Raw genomic sequence first — 14,495 nt, 5'->3', positions numbered from 1 at the left:
TCTGGGAACTTTCACATCCACCCGAGGGTGCAGATGGAGCTTCAATTTAAAACTTCAGCCGATGGTCAACAGCTTCAACAATGCAACATTTCCCAAGTAATGCATTTGAGTGTCAGCCAAGATGATGTGTTCAAGTCTCAGAAGTGGGACTTACACACACAACCTCCTGATTCAGTCGAGAATGGAGCCACTGAACCAAAACCGATATCAGAGATCACAACCGTATTATTTTCCGCAAGTTTTTTAAAAAGTTCCACGACGTACCAAATTCATCGTGATGATTTCCACAAAGAGTTGCACGTACACAGAGACATACATACAGATAGGCATACACACACAATAACCAAAGATGTACACGCATCAACATAGAAATATAGAAATCAGGTGCAGGTATATGCCATTTGGCCCTTCGAGCCTGCACCACCATTCAATAAGATCATGGCCCATCGTTCAACCTCAGCACCCCATTCCTGCTTTCTCTCCATACCCCTTGATCTCTTTAGCCATAAGGGCCCTTTTGAATATATCTAATGAACTGGCCTCAACGTCATTCTGCGGTAGAAAATTTCACAGGTTAACCACGCTCTGAATGAAGAAGTTTCTCCTCATCTCGGTCCTAAATTGCTTGCACCTTATTCTTAGACTGTGATCCTTTGTCTCGAACACCCCAGCAACGAGAACATTCTTCCAGCCTCGAAGCTGTCCAATCTCGTCAGAATGTTATATGTTTCTATGAGATCCCCTCTCATTCTTCTAAACTCCAGTGGATACCAGCCCAGTTGATCCAGTCTCTCCTCATATGTCAGTCCTGCCATTCCAGGAATCATGCTGGTGAACCTTCGCTGTGTTCCCTCAATAGCAAGAACGTCCTTCCTCAGATTTGGAGACCAAAACTGAACACAATATTTAAGGTGTGGCCTCACCAAGTTGTACAATTGTAGGAAGACCTCCCTGCTCCTATACTCAAATCCCCTCGCTATGAAGGCGAACATGCCATTTGCCTTCTTTACCGCCTTCTGCACCTGCATACCAACAATCAATGACTGATGTACCATGACACCCAGATCAAGATATACATAGGTTGCCTTAGACAAATAGATGGATAGGCAGGCAGGGTCACTGTCGCTACTTTGGCTGGCTTTTGCGTTTTTCAGTCGAGGATGCTGCCACTGAACCAAAGCCGATAACAAAGTTCACAACAGTATTATTTTCCCCAAGTCTTTTTTAAAAGTTCCAGAACATACCAAATTCATGGTGATGATTTCCACAGACAGTTGCACATACACAGGGACATAGATACAGATAGACAGACACAGCGACACACACGCACAAATAACCAAAAATATACATGCACCAACGGACATGCACAGATGCCTTATACATATAGAGGGATAGACAGGCTGAATCACTTTCGCTACTTTGGCTGATTTTTGCGTTTTTATATCTGTATGCATCCTGAATATTGCAGATATTGAGATATTGCCTAAAAAATGAGAAATAGATTTCAGTGTTGAAAGGTGTGGGACGTTCTTCCGCCGATCTCAGGATCAGTTTTGCAAAAACCTTTATAAATTGTAAAATGGAATGAAAAATGCTGAGAATCAGAGCCGGCAGGATTCGTTCCTGCGCGGGGTAAACCCAAACATCGCGTTAACCACTCGGCGACAACTACTGCGTCTCTGGCACTTTAAATGTTATTCAGAAAAAAGTCAGTCATCCATCTCTGTGCAGCAGACGGCCACAGATTCCTGAAAAAGTCTCCGTTTGCAAAAAATCTGGAAGAGTCAATCTCCTCTTGCTGTATCTTTACTGTTCTATATTGCTCTGAAACTTTTTAATATGAATCGATACCAAGAAACAGAAGTAAAATTCGACATTTTGAAAAAGCTGCTTGTTTATTGGGGAATTGAACCCGGTTCTCCCACGTAACAGGCAGGGATACGCACCACTATGCGGATGAGAATACGGATTGTGGTAAAGCAGTTATCGAGCTGTGAAAATAAGTCGACAGACACATTGAGAGACAGAGACAAATTGACAAACAGGGAGAGACAGACAGCGAGATAGAGACAACGAGAGACAGAAAGTGTGAGACTGAGCAGGAGAGGCAGACTGAGTGAGAAAAAGACTCAAACATATACATATACAGAGATGTGTGTGTGTGATCTATTAAGAGAGAGAGGGAAAGAGTGAGAGAAAGACAGTGATAAACACAGTGACAAGGAAAGAGACAGATAGAGAGAGAGCGATAGAGACTAAAATAGAAAATGATGGAAATACTTCTCAGCTTACAGGCAGGGACTAACAGAGACAGGCAAAGACATGGACAGAGCGAAATGATGGGAAAGAGAGAGCCAGTCAGGCAAAGAGTCTGAGAGAATCCCATTGGAACAGACGTGGCACCATGAGAAAGAGACAGATTGAGAGACAGAGACAAACAGAGAAACAGGGACAGACAGAGTGAGTCAGACTGAGAGAGACAAAGACACAAACATACAAAACTCTCTGAAGAGAGAGAGAGAGGCAGAGACCGAACGACACAGATACATTTCACAATTTCATTTCATTATCGGTTCAGAGTGTCACATTGTTACAGCAAATTGCTGATTCAACCGATGAAAATCCGGTCTCACTGATCAGAATGGGAGGAAATCCGTGTAAAATTAAAGAGATACCAGGAGTGGGGTACGAACCCACGCGGGAAAAACCATTGAATTTTAAGGCCAACGCCTCACCCACTCGGCTATCCTGGTCCCGTGAGAACCTGGATTCTGTCTCTGTGAGAATCTGGGCTTCAACCCCAACCCCACATAAAAACACATACACATCGTCTTTCAGTGAGCATTTACGAACATTTTTAGTAATATTGAAACGGGGGCAATATCCAGATATTTTTGTTTTTGTATCCCCTCAAAACAATACTATTTAGATGATACTGCCTCTCCATGTTCCACCCAAAGTACACCGCTTCTCAATTATCCGCATTAAATTGCACTGCCATGTCCCGGCCCATTTCACTCGTCTCTCTGATTCCTCTTCAAGTCTGTTACTATCATGCTCACTATTGGCTACGTTGCCAGGTTTTGCTTCATCTTCGAACTTCGAGATGGAATCCCTATAACCAAGTCCAGGTCATTGTTATATAACAAGAACAACAATGGGAATTGAAATGGACCGTTTTAAGGAGAAACTTCCAATTAACCGGATTTTGGAATGGTATTTGATTCGGATTATTTATTGAGTGGGAGGAAGGAGGAAACTCAAGAGACGTCCATTCAATAGGATGGAATAGAGCCCAGCTCATAGTGCGCTGAGTAGGGAGAAACTGCTTCCGCTGTTTGGCGATGGACTACTCCCCCAAAATTACCAGCTTTTCCTGGAAGAAAGATAAAATCACCAGCCTTTCGTGGAAGAAAGATAAAGAGCCGGTTAACCATCACCGAGTCAGAGGTGTGCAGCAGCACTATCTACTGCGAGGTTTGACGTGGTGTGTCGGTCTGGGCCATCGCAATGCCAGGTTAGTGATGTTGGATACAGGGCAAACTGTGATAAGATGAGAAGGTATGTTCAACTTGTACAGAAATTTGGTTAGACGACACTTAGAGTGCTGTGTACAGTTCTGGTCTCCATATTACACTTAGAATGCTGTGTACAGTTCTGTTCTCCATATCACACTTAGAGTACTGTGGATAGTTCTGGTCTCCCTATCGCACTTAAAATACTGTGCACCGTTCTGGTCTCCCATATCATAATTAAAATACTGTGTATAGTTCTGGTCCCCTATCATACTTAGAATATTATGCACAGTTCTGGTTTCCATATCACATGTAGAATACTGTCCACAGTTCAGGTCTCCATATCATACCAAGAATATTGTTTACAGTTCTGGTCTCCTAATCACTCTTGGAATACTGTGTAACGTTCTGGTCTCCAGATCATACTAAGAATATTATGCACAGTTCCGATCTGCAGATTACACTGAGAAGACTGTGCACAGTTCTGCTCTCTGTAAATGCCAGGTTAGTGTTAGTCTGACAGCGAGGAACCTGTTAAAATATAAGGACACTTTGCATTTCTTAATGATTGATTTTGCAAGCAATGTCAATAATTTGTCTTCTCTTTGAAGATCCTGAACGCGACATCATTCCTCCAACTGTTCTCCTCACGCTGAGTTCTACTGAACAAATCACCAGCAGCAGATATGCAAGCGCCGTGTGTTCAATCATCGAATTCCGGCCAAAGTCACTGACCGTGAATTGGCTGGAGAGTGGACAACTCCTGGATTCGGGCTCCGTCACCTCTCCCGTGTTTGAGGTGAACGGGAACTTCTCGGCGGCCAGTCGGCTGACAGTCCCCACCGAGGAATGGTTCACCGGCTCGGTCTACACCTGCCAGGTCACTCATGAAGTGGTCACGCAAAGCCGTAACTTCACCAGATCTCAGGGTAAGAGGCACAATCCCGGGAGGTTACAGACCATTCTGAGCGCTGATCTCAGTCAGGACTTTTATTGAAATTAGTAAAAAGCACTGAACTATTCCTTATTTCCAATCATGCAGTTTGTATATTCTTGTGATTACAAACTTGCCTTGAAACAGCGCCTTCAGCGACCTTAGTCTGAACCAAATCGCTTGCCAGCCAATGAATTAAGTGCTGAAATGTGGTCACAGTTGTAATGTACAACGTGCAGCAATCATTTAGTGCACAGCAATCTCCCACAAACAGCAGTGTGATAATGACCAGATTATATTTTGCTTCGTGGTGTTTTTTGAGCTATAAATATTCCCAGGCCACTAAGGAAAAGTCCTCGGCATTTCATTGAAATAGTTCCAGGGAATCATTTACGTCCACCTTAGAGGCCAGACGGATCCTCGGTTTAACACGTGATCCGAAAGACGGCACCTCCGATAGTGCACCACGCCCCCAGTACTGCACTGGGAGACTCAGCTTACATTTTGTGATCAAGTATCTGGAGTGAGACTTCAACCCACGATCTTCTGGTTCAGGATTCCTCATTGTTCAGGATTTAATAAACTCGCCAACGAAGCTTTCCCCCTGCTCTGATTTCAGGCAGTGAGTGACGTGCCCTAATACTCAGGTTTATCCTGAGTTGGCTGATCATATACGGAGCGGCAGTCAGAGTTTGGAACCCTTTACTGCTAGCTGTCCAGGAACCCACTGTTGGAATGGGCATCTACCCTATTCAGAGCACTGAGTCCAATTCTGGGCTCCGCACCTCAGGAAGGACATACAGGTCATGGAGGGGGTAAAGTGCAGGTTTATCCGAATGATACCGGAGCTAATAAAATAAAATGATGAGGAGACGAATAGAGAATATTAAGAGGTGATACAATTGAGGTGTTCAAGTAGATAAATACAATTGATCAAGTAGCTATAGAACAATTATTTCCTTTCATGGAAAAGTCCAGAACAAATAGCAGAATCTTAAAATTAGAGCGAGATCGTGCGGAAATGATGTCAGGAAGGATTTCTTCACAGGAAGTCTGGATTTCCCTCCCCAAAAGCTGCTGAAGCTTGGTTTCAATTGAAAACTGAGATTGATAGATTTTTGTTCGGCAAGATTATCAAGGGTTACAGAACTAAGGCGTGAATATGGTGTTGAGTGTAGATCAGCCCTGATCTAACTGGATTGCGGGACAGGATGGATGGGCTGAATGGCCTCCTCCTGTTCCTATGTTGCTATTAATGCCCTGAGATCATATTTAACTCTGCCTCTCTCTCAGCAGACATGCTAAATGTTCAGTAATGACAGAAATTAACAAACTACGTCACATCATTACAATTGATGCCCCACCACAAAAGACCCTTTGGAACTCCATTCTCCCGACCTTGAACTTCTCCTCTGACGGGGGCTGTGACTGGTTCCTGCATATTTTCACCGCAATAAAGATCACAGCAAGTGACCAGAAACATAACATTGTTTTCTGTTGTCCCATAAATCCTGAAATTAATTTGACACTTGTTTTGAACCAGAGTAATGCTGGTGTAGACCTCTTGACCTTCGGGCAATTTGGGTTTCACTATTATAACCAGCGGAGATGCGTTTGGATGCAAGGATCTACAGATGGGTGTAAAGGAGCAAGGGATTTCAGGATGAGCGCTATTCAGTGCCTAACACAATAGCACCACAATGTATTCCCGTTTTACGCCGGTTATTTGCTTCACAGCCCATTACAGGTGGCTCTGGCTTCAAATACACAGGAAATGTTACAGATCTCCCGGAATCGTTGCCAATACATTGTCCTTCGATTAACGCCGGTGTTAAAGCAACAGCAAGAGGTTGATATCTCAAAAGTGATTTATCCCCCTTGAACGAGTTAAGGCTAAAAATTGGTGTCCGGATTCTGAAGATGCAGCTTTTCCTGACTTTCATTCCTGTTTTGCAGTGGATGTCCCATGCAGCGATTCAAAAATCACTCTTCGCCCACAGTCACTGGCACAGGAATTACTGCAGCGACGGTGACCTTAACCTGCGTCGTATCTGATGCTCCTTATGGGCTCACCGTGTCCTGGACCTGAGAAAAGGAGGCTTTGAAATCAGAGATTGCCGTCTAACACGGAGAGGATCCCAGCAGCGTAATCAGCAACTTAAACATCTCGACACAAGACTGGCTGAGTGGGGATAAGTTATACTGGATGGTGAGCCATAGGATATACCGACTCCTATCAGAGATTCCATCCACAAGGAAAAGGGTTAGCGGGGAGATTGTTGCAATAAGTCAGATACTGTGACTATTTCTGCTGCATGTGCAAGGGCCAATTCATTATTTAGAGTGTTTAATGGGCTACTCTGATCATTCAGTTTGGTAATTCCACGAACTCAGCACACTGGGACCTGATGTTATGTATTTTAGGGGAAACTCGATAAGTCCATGAGCGAGAAAGGAATAGAAGGGTATGTTATTAGGATGAGATTAAGTGAGCTAGGAGGAGGCATGTGTGGAACATACGCACCAGCATAGACCAGTTGGCCAAATCTGTGCAGTAAATTCAAGTCCAACCCTTCAAGATTTCAGAGAGAAAGATTAAGTTCACTCTGCTGCGGGATGGTAAACCAGAGAGGCCCCAGAGGGGAAATAATAAAGCGTTAAATGTCAACGAAGAGCATATTTCTCTGGCGTATAACTACGGGACTTTGGCGAATTTAAACAGAGAAGGCGATTTGGTGGTGGTGGTCTCACAGGCCACCCGGGAGCAGAGGAGGATTGGAATCCGAGGGAGGAGCTCTCGGATCGCGGGGTGTGGGTTAGGCAGGGACCCTGGATCCAGGAGGGAGGTGTAAGGGCAATAACCACCTGGGTGCAGCCGTCCCCGCATCGCTGTAACTGCTGCGATTTACACAGTGTGTCAAGCCGGACAAGCTACAGTTAAAAACCGAATGGAGGTTAAAATAGAGGATGCCAGCGTCCTATAAATATATTATTCGGTCGGGTTGATGTCGGGATGCCGATTTTTACCCATTTAATCACCCCCACACCCTCAATACGCCTGCTTTATTAGATTAAAACTCCCACCATTGTCTCTGGAACTGCCCAGTTCATTGGCCTTTATTGTAACTGTTCTACAGCGAAAGATCCACGGGAACCAGCCGTGTCTGTCCTCCTGCCCTCGGCAGAAGAAGTCTCTGCTCAGAGGTTGGTCAGCCGCACCTGCTTAGTGAGAGGTTTCTCCCCCCGAGAGATCTTCGTCAAATGGACCGTCAAGGACAACCCGGTGGTTCCGACAACTACAAGAACACCGAGGTGATGGCGGAGAACGGCAGCTGATCATTCTTCATGTACAGCCTGCTATCCATTGCAGCCGAGGAGTGGGCCCGCGGCGCCTCTTACTCCTGTGTGGTGGGACATGGAGCGATTTCCTTGAAAACCACCAACAGAACCATCAATAAATCCAGAGGTAAACCCTGTTTTGTGAATATTTCCCTTGTTCTGATGGACAACATCAATTCTTATCAATGAGAATCTCTCGATTGCCTTTCAGTTCTTAAGTAAAAAACAATAAAGGCCTTTTCTTCCAATCGTGAGTTACACACACAGCCGCTCAATTAATTTTGTTTCCTATTTTAGCCAAGGGGTGCGCTGTTAATCTGAAACAGAATATTTGTCGGACTTGTGGCCAAAGCTGGTACATTCAGCGCTCTCAGCTCATATGCACCACAGGTTGGAGAGAAAGAGAAGCTCTTTAATGACAGGATACCTCAAAGTCATTTCAGCAACTTTCGTCCCACTGGGAGAATCTGCATAGTTCTATTTCCCGATAAACAAATGCTGTACATTTATATCTCGGTGCCATTGTTTCTCGTGTTGTCCATCCCTTCAGATTTGGGGACAATTTATTTGGCAGCATCGCACACTCTGGGATCTGAAATGAGGTCCACGCACGAACACGAACTGAATCTCCCATCGCCCCACCAGAGAGAGGTGAAATGGAAATTGTTATCCCCCTGTACCTTCCACTACACCACCAGAGAGGTGAAAGCGCAATTCTGAACCAACTGTACCTCCCACTGCACCACCAGAGAGAGATGAAAGGGCAGTTATTCACCCACTGTAAGCCCATTGCCATACCAAAGAGTGGTGAAATGGCAATTCTGAACCCACTGTACCTCCCACTGCCCCACCAGAGTGAGGGGAAACGGCAATTGTTAATGCACTGTAACTTCACTCCGTCTCTGCAAGATTCTACAAGTTCCCTGGCAGGACAGACGAGCCAAAATTAGCGTCCTCGTGCAGGCCAACATCCCAGCATCGAAGCACTGACCACACTTGATCAGCTGCTCTGGGCAGGCCACATTGTCTGCATGCCAGACACGAGACTCCCAAAGCAAGCGCTCGACTCGGAACTCGCCCATGGCAAATGAGCCAAAGGTGGGCACGGGAAACGTTATAAGGGACCACAAAGCCTCCCTGATAAAGTGCGACATCCCCACTGACACTTGAGAGTCCCTGGCCAAAGACCGCCCTAAATGGAGGAAGTACATCCGGGAGGGCGCTGAGCCCCTCGTGTCTCGTCGCCGAGAGCATTCAGACATCAAGCGCAGGCAGTGGAAGGAACGTGCGGCAAACGTGTAAAATCTTCCCCTTCCCGCAACCACGGTCTTCCCCACCTGTGACAGAGACTGTGGTTCCCTATTGGACTGTACAGCCACGTAAGAAATCAGGCTAAGAGTGGAAGCAAGTCTTCCTTGATTGCGAGGGACTGCCTTTGATGATGTAAACCCTCTCCCCCACCAGAGAGAGGGGAAAGGGCAATTGTTAACTTACTGTCCCGCCCACAACCCCAGCATAGTGAGGGGAATCTGCAATTGTTAACCCAATGTATCCGACTTCCGCACAAGCGAGAGGGCAAAGGGCAATTGCTAAATCATTGTACCCCTCAATGTCACCAGAGAGAGATGCCCATCGATTCATTTGTTGCATTCCGTCAGCTGATGTCACATTGTGTCTCACACTGAACACATTTACACAGAGCGAGGAAGAATGTGTGGAAACGTTAGTAGTGTATGTTTTTGTGGAAGTTCACACTTACACATAAACACAACACGGATTTACACATACACACACAGCGACTTACACATAAACACACACATTGACACACTGACACAAGATATTACGCATACCCAGCATATAATACACACCGTCATTGTCAGAACCACAGCACCATTAATATGACAGCAAAAATAAACACACCCTTAAATAAAACAGAAGCACTAACACACACACACACACACACAAACACACACACTTTCATTTGCATAAACACATATTCAACACAAATTAACTAACGCATAACACACACACACATTTACATGCGAACAAACACAGTTACACATAAATGCACACATTGTTACCCATAAACATACACAACACGTACACATAACCATACACAAACACATTAAAACACGCACATGAACGTACTTACAAAGAATAGACATATTTAAACATAACCACAAACAATTGCATATATACACATAAAGGCTTACATGTAAACATACACAAACTTACAAAAATATACAAACATTTACACATAAATATAAATATATGGAATGACACATTAAAACATTCAAACTTACATATCAACATACATCAACACACAAACACAGACAACACCAAAAGAAGAGATCGTCATACACACAAACAGAAACACTAAAGTGCAAAAAATACGTCAGGTAACAGACGAATATAGAATTAAAATAAATTCTTTGAACAGACAGTCTGCAACGATTGTATTAAATAAATCATTTCTGATACCATAATATCTAACATTCCTATATTCTGGTCCTGAACGCAAACTGAATCAAAGTTCTTAGTTGGAAACTCATGCAAATTAATTATGTTCAGAACCTTGACTACCACAAATTAATCCAGATTATAACTCACATCTGATGTCTTACCCTCTCCCTTTGACAGTCTCCGAATAATTATCTATCTGAAGCTATTGTTAAATTAATCGATATCATTCAGTATAGTTCCCCCGATATTACATCATACTATTCCCGAATGGTAAATCCTATGAAATTGATGCAAAATCAATTAGCCTGTGACATTGAAGGAAAACTGTCATATTTTCCAAAACCGACTATAGAAGGATCATAAAGAAAGAACGACTGTGGAATTAGAAACACAGATAGATTACTGAGCGTGATTAACTTAACACAGGACATACATTGAACATTAAAATAGAGAACAATCTAACACCTTAAAAAAAGAAAATAGAATTGGTAATAATAAGATGAGATCTTGGGTTAACAAACGATCTGAATATATTTCCTCCCCTACATCCCGTAGATTCCTCAGACCACATCTGGAGTGAAGAGTATGAGGACGAGAGCAGCAACTTCTGGACAACAGCTTCCACATTCATCATTTTGATCTTCCTGAACATTTCCTACAGCGCTGCCATCACTCTGGTGAAGGTGAGAAGATTCAATGCACTCAGTTCGAGTTGATTGAAGAGGTTTGACAAATCTCTAAATGTTTCATTGATAACAACCCTGAAATTAATGCCCCAAACCACTAAAACGCTGCTTCAAACTTTTATCCCTCTTTTACAGGTCAAGTGATTGACTGAATTTCGGCCGCCGGGGATTTTTCTCCTCTGGTTGTTAACTGTGTCTTGAAAATAAATTATGTCCTCTTGGTGATTCCCGGAGTAAATTGCCTTCAATTTTTTCATTTCTCTGTTTGAAATGTGTGAGATAACCGTGGCTATAATGTAAATGTATCTCGGAGTTAAACAATTGTTTGAATATCTCATGTGTACATAAGTCACTTTTATCATTCATGATTCACAATTATTCACTTCCCTTGGTGTTGAACATCTGTTTCTCTCCCTGATGTCTGTTAGAGTTGTACAAATAGCTGGCAGCTCAGACCGACTGTGTTCTGGTATTAATGTGACGTTCATTTGTTGTATTCAATTTGTGTGAACTTTTGAAAACCTTCTCTGTGAATTGCTCTCTGTGAAATTGTTAATAAAACTGCAATGGCAAATGGAATAATTTGGACTTTGCTGAACTCTTTACTCCAAGGCTCCTTCACACTGTTCTATTTCCCTATCACACGTTGTTTTATTTCCATGAAATTTATTCTTCCCGCGTCCTATCCTGATGTGTTTGAATCCAAGTCCCTTCGGTTAAGGAGCCACTGCGCCACCTAGTGTCCCATCAGAGTGACGGCACATTTTCCCCTGCCTTGTTACATCATGCACCAGATGCGGAATAACTGCACAGTGACCAGGCGGTCTCCTCTAATATTATGGCCTTTCACGTGCCAGGTTATATTAAAGAGCAGGCCTCTGATGCACCATAGTCCGATACAGTATAGTATGTGTCAGAACAAATCTCCCTCTACACTGTCCTAACAAACACTCTCAGGGCAGGTACAACACAGGTTAGATAAAGAGTAAAGCTCCCTCTGCACTGTCCCATCAAAAACTCCCAGGGCAGTACGGGTTAGATACAGAGAACAGCTCCATCTACACTTGCACACCACACCCTCCCAGGGCAGGTACACCGCGGGTTAAATATAGAATAAATCTCCCTCTACACCGTCCCATCAAACACACCCAGGTCAGGAGCAGCACGGGTTAAATACAGATTAAAGCTCACTCTATACTGTCCCATCAAACACTTCCAGACACACTAGAGAGCACAAACTCTTGGAATGATTCCCAAAAACTGGGGCCTAACTGACACACAGACACGCGCTCCAATGTTTCTGTTATACACATATAGAAAGCCAAGAAAGAGACGACAGGTGGAGAGATTATCTTTGACAGAGAGGAGATGAGGGTTCACGCGGCATCTGCAGGTACATTTGGAGCTTTGTGCCCGTTGGGCACCTACATACAGAATGTGTGATGCACGGGCAATATCAATTTCTGATGTAAAATCATTGTCGTTTTGTTCTACCCAAATATATGATTGACATCCTCCTCTCTGGGAGGGCATTTGTAGAATGTAAGTTTCGTTTACGATTCAACTCTTTAAAGGTGACCTGAATGCATATGGCCCATACGGACAGAAATGCGTAGGGTTATCACTGCCAACCGTTCTCCATTATGAGGAACATACATAAAAACATAAGAATATAAGAAATTGGAACAGGAGTAGGCCATACTGCACCTCGACCCTGCTCTGCCATTCAATAATATCATGGCTGTTATGATAATAGACTGAGCTCCACTTTCCTGCCTGCTCCCCATAGCCCCTTATCGTTTAAAACACTGTCTATTTCTATCTTAAGGTTATTCAATGTCCCAGCTTCCACGGCTCTCTGAGGCAGCGAAGTCCAGACATTTACAACGCTCTTAGAGAGGAAATTTCTCCTCATCTCTGTTTTAATTGGGCGGCCCCATATTTTAAGATCATGCCCTCCAGTTCTAATCTCCCCCATCAGTGCAAACATCCTCTCTGCATCCACCTTGTCAAGCCCCCTCATAATCTGATACATTTCGATAAGATCACTTCTCATTCTTCTGAATTCCAATAAGTCGAGGCCCAAACTACTCAACCTTTCCTCATAAGTCAACCCCCTCATCTCCGGAATCATCCGAGTGAACCTTCTCTGAACTGCCTCCAAAGCAAGTATATCCTTTCATAAATTTGTGAACCAAAACCGCACACAGTTCCAGGTGTGGCCTCCCCAATATCCTGTATAACTGTAGCAAGACTTCCCTGCTTTTATACTCCATTCTCTTCACAATAATGGCCAAGATGCCAATGGCCTTACTGATCATTCGCTGTACCTGCATATCATCCTTTTGTGCTTCATGCACAAGTACCCTCAGGTCCCGCTGAAGTGCGGCACTTTGCAATCTTTTTCCATTTAAATAATAACTGTCTCTTTGATTTTTTTCTGCCAAAGTGCATGAGCTCACGTTAAACACGACCCGCTGTCACCTCATCCCCGGACTGCCTTTCTGTCTGCTCTGCACTATTCCCTCTGATACCATCTCGCTTAACTCACTGAACATCACCCACAGATTTGTTCTCACTGCTATGCTCCATTCCTTCTGATACCATCTCCCTGAACTCACTGAACATCTTCCTAGGGATCCTGCCTCCCTGCTCTGCTTCATTCCCTTTTATACCATCTCGCTGAACTCACTGAACATCACTCTGAGGATCCTGTCTTCCTGCTCTGCGCCATTCCTTCTGATACTATCAACGTGAAATCAGTGAACAACTCCTACGGATACAGCAGTAACCTTCGAAGAAACAGCCAATCACTGTTCTATGATGTATGCGAGGGATTATGGCGTCATCCACGGAATCCAGCTACGCAACTCAGTTGAAGTTAGTACCAGGGACAAACATATTTCCTGATGTTTGATTTCTGATTTAAGCAAATTGGAAAAGGAGCCTGAGGTGAAAAGGGCCGAATTTATTGATGCAGTTATGATCAGGAATATACTACGTGAAAGATTGGGGAAAAGAATTAATATTAACTTTCAAAAGGGAATTAGTTAAATCTAAAGGGAGAAAATTGCAGGGCTTTAGGAAAAGAGTGGGACTAATACGATAGCTCTTTCAAAGTGCCAGCACAGGCTTAATATTCTGATTCTAGATCCGAGGCGATGCCAGCGAATGTTGTCATTCTGTTCTCACAATTAACTTTAGCTGCAACCAGTTGGCTTCTGCTTCGTGCATGTCGCTAAGATACTCAACCTGCCCAATTGATTGGCTCTGCAGGACATTGCCACGAGTATCAAGAAATCAGTTTATTGTGAGCCCTTCATACAGGAGACTGTCCTTTGGGTCCATCTCAGTGTGTGTTGGCTCACAGGAAACAATGTGGCAGGATCTGCCCGCCGTTATATACGACTTCAGCAGTCGGAGCCAAGATCTACAAAGTGGCGGGAGGTTCTGTATGAGAGTTGAACTGAGTTCCATCACTGTGAGTGCCAGGGCACGTTAATAAACTGCAGGTCCAGTCATCTGCAGCCCAGAGATGGTTAAACCGGTAAACTTAGT

At 43.9% G+C, this 14,495-nt stretch overlaps 1 pseudogene; it reads left to right on the top strand.

The window, feature by feature from the left end:
* The first annotated feature begins 3,344 nt into the window (after nucleotides 1-3,344).
* LOC139235523 (Ig heavy chain C region-like) lies at nucleotides 3,345-7,977 on the top strand (annotated as a pseudogene).
* Nucleotides 7,978-14,495: the final 6,518 nt, after the last annotated feature.

This window comes from Pristiophorus japonicus, chromosome 23 (genome assembly GCF_044704955.1).
Source record: "Pristiophorus japonicus isolate sPriJap1 chromosome 23, sPriJap1.hap1, whole genome shotgun sequence".
NCBI classification, from domain to species: domain Eukaryota; kingdom Metazoa; phylum Chordata; class Chondrichthyes; family Pristiophoridae; genus Pristiophorus; species Pristiophorus japonicus.
Note: the sequence above shows the minus strand (reverse complement) of the source record. Positions and strands in the feature narration are given on the sequence as shown.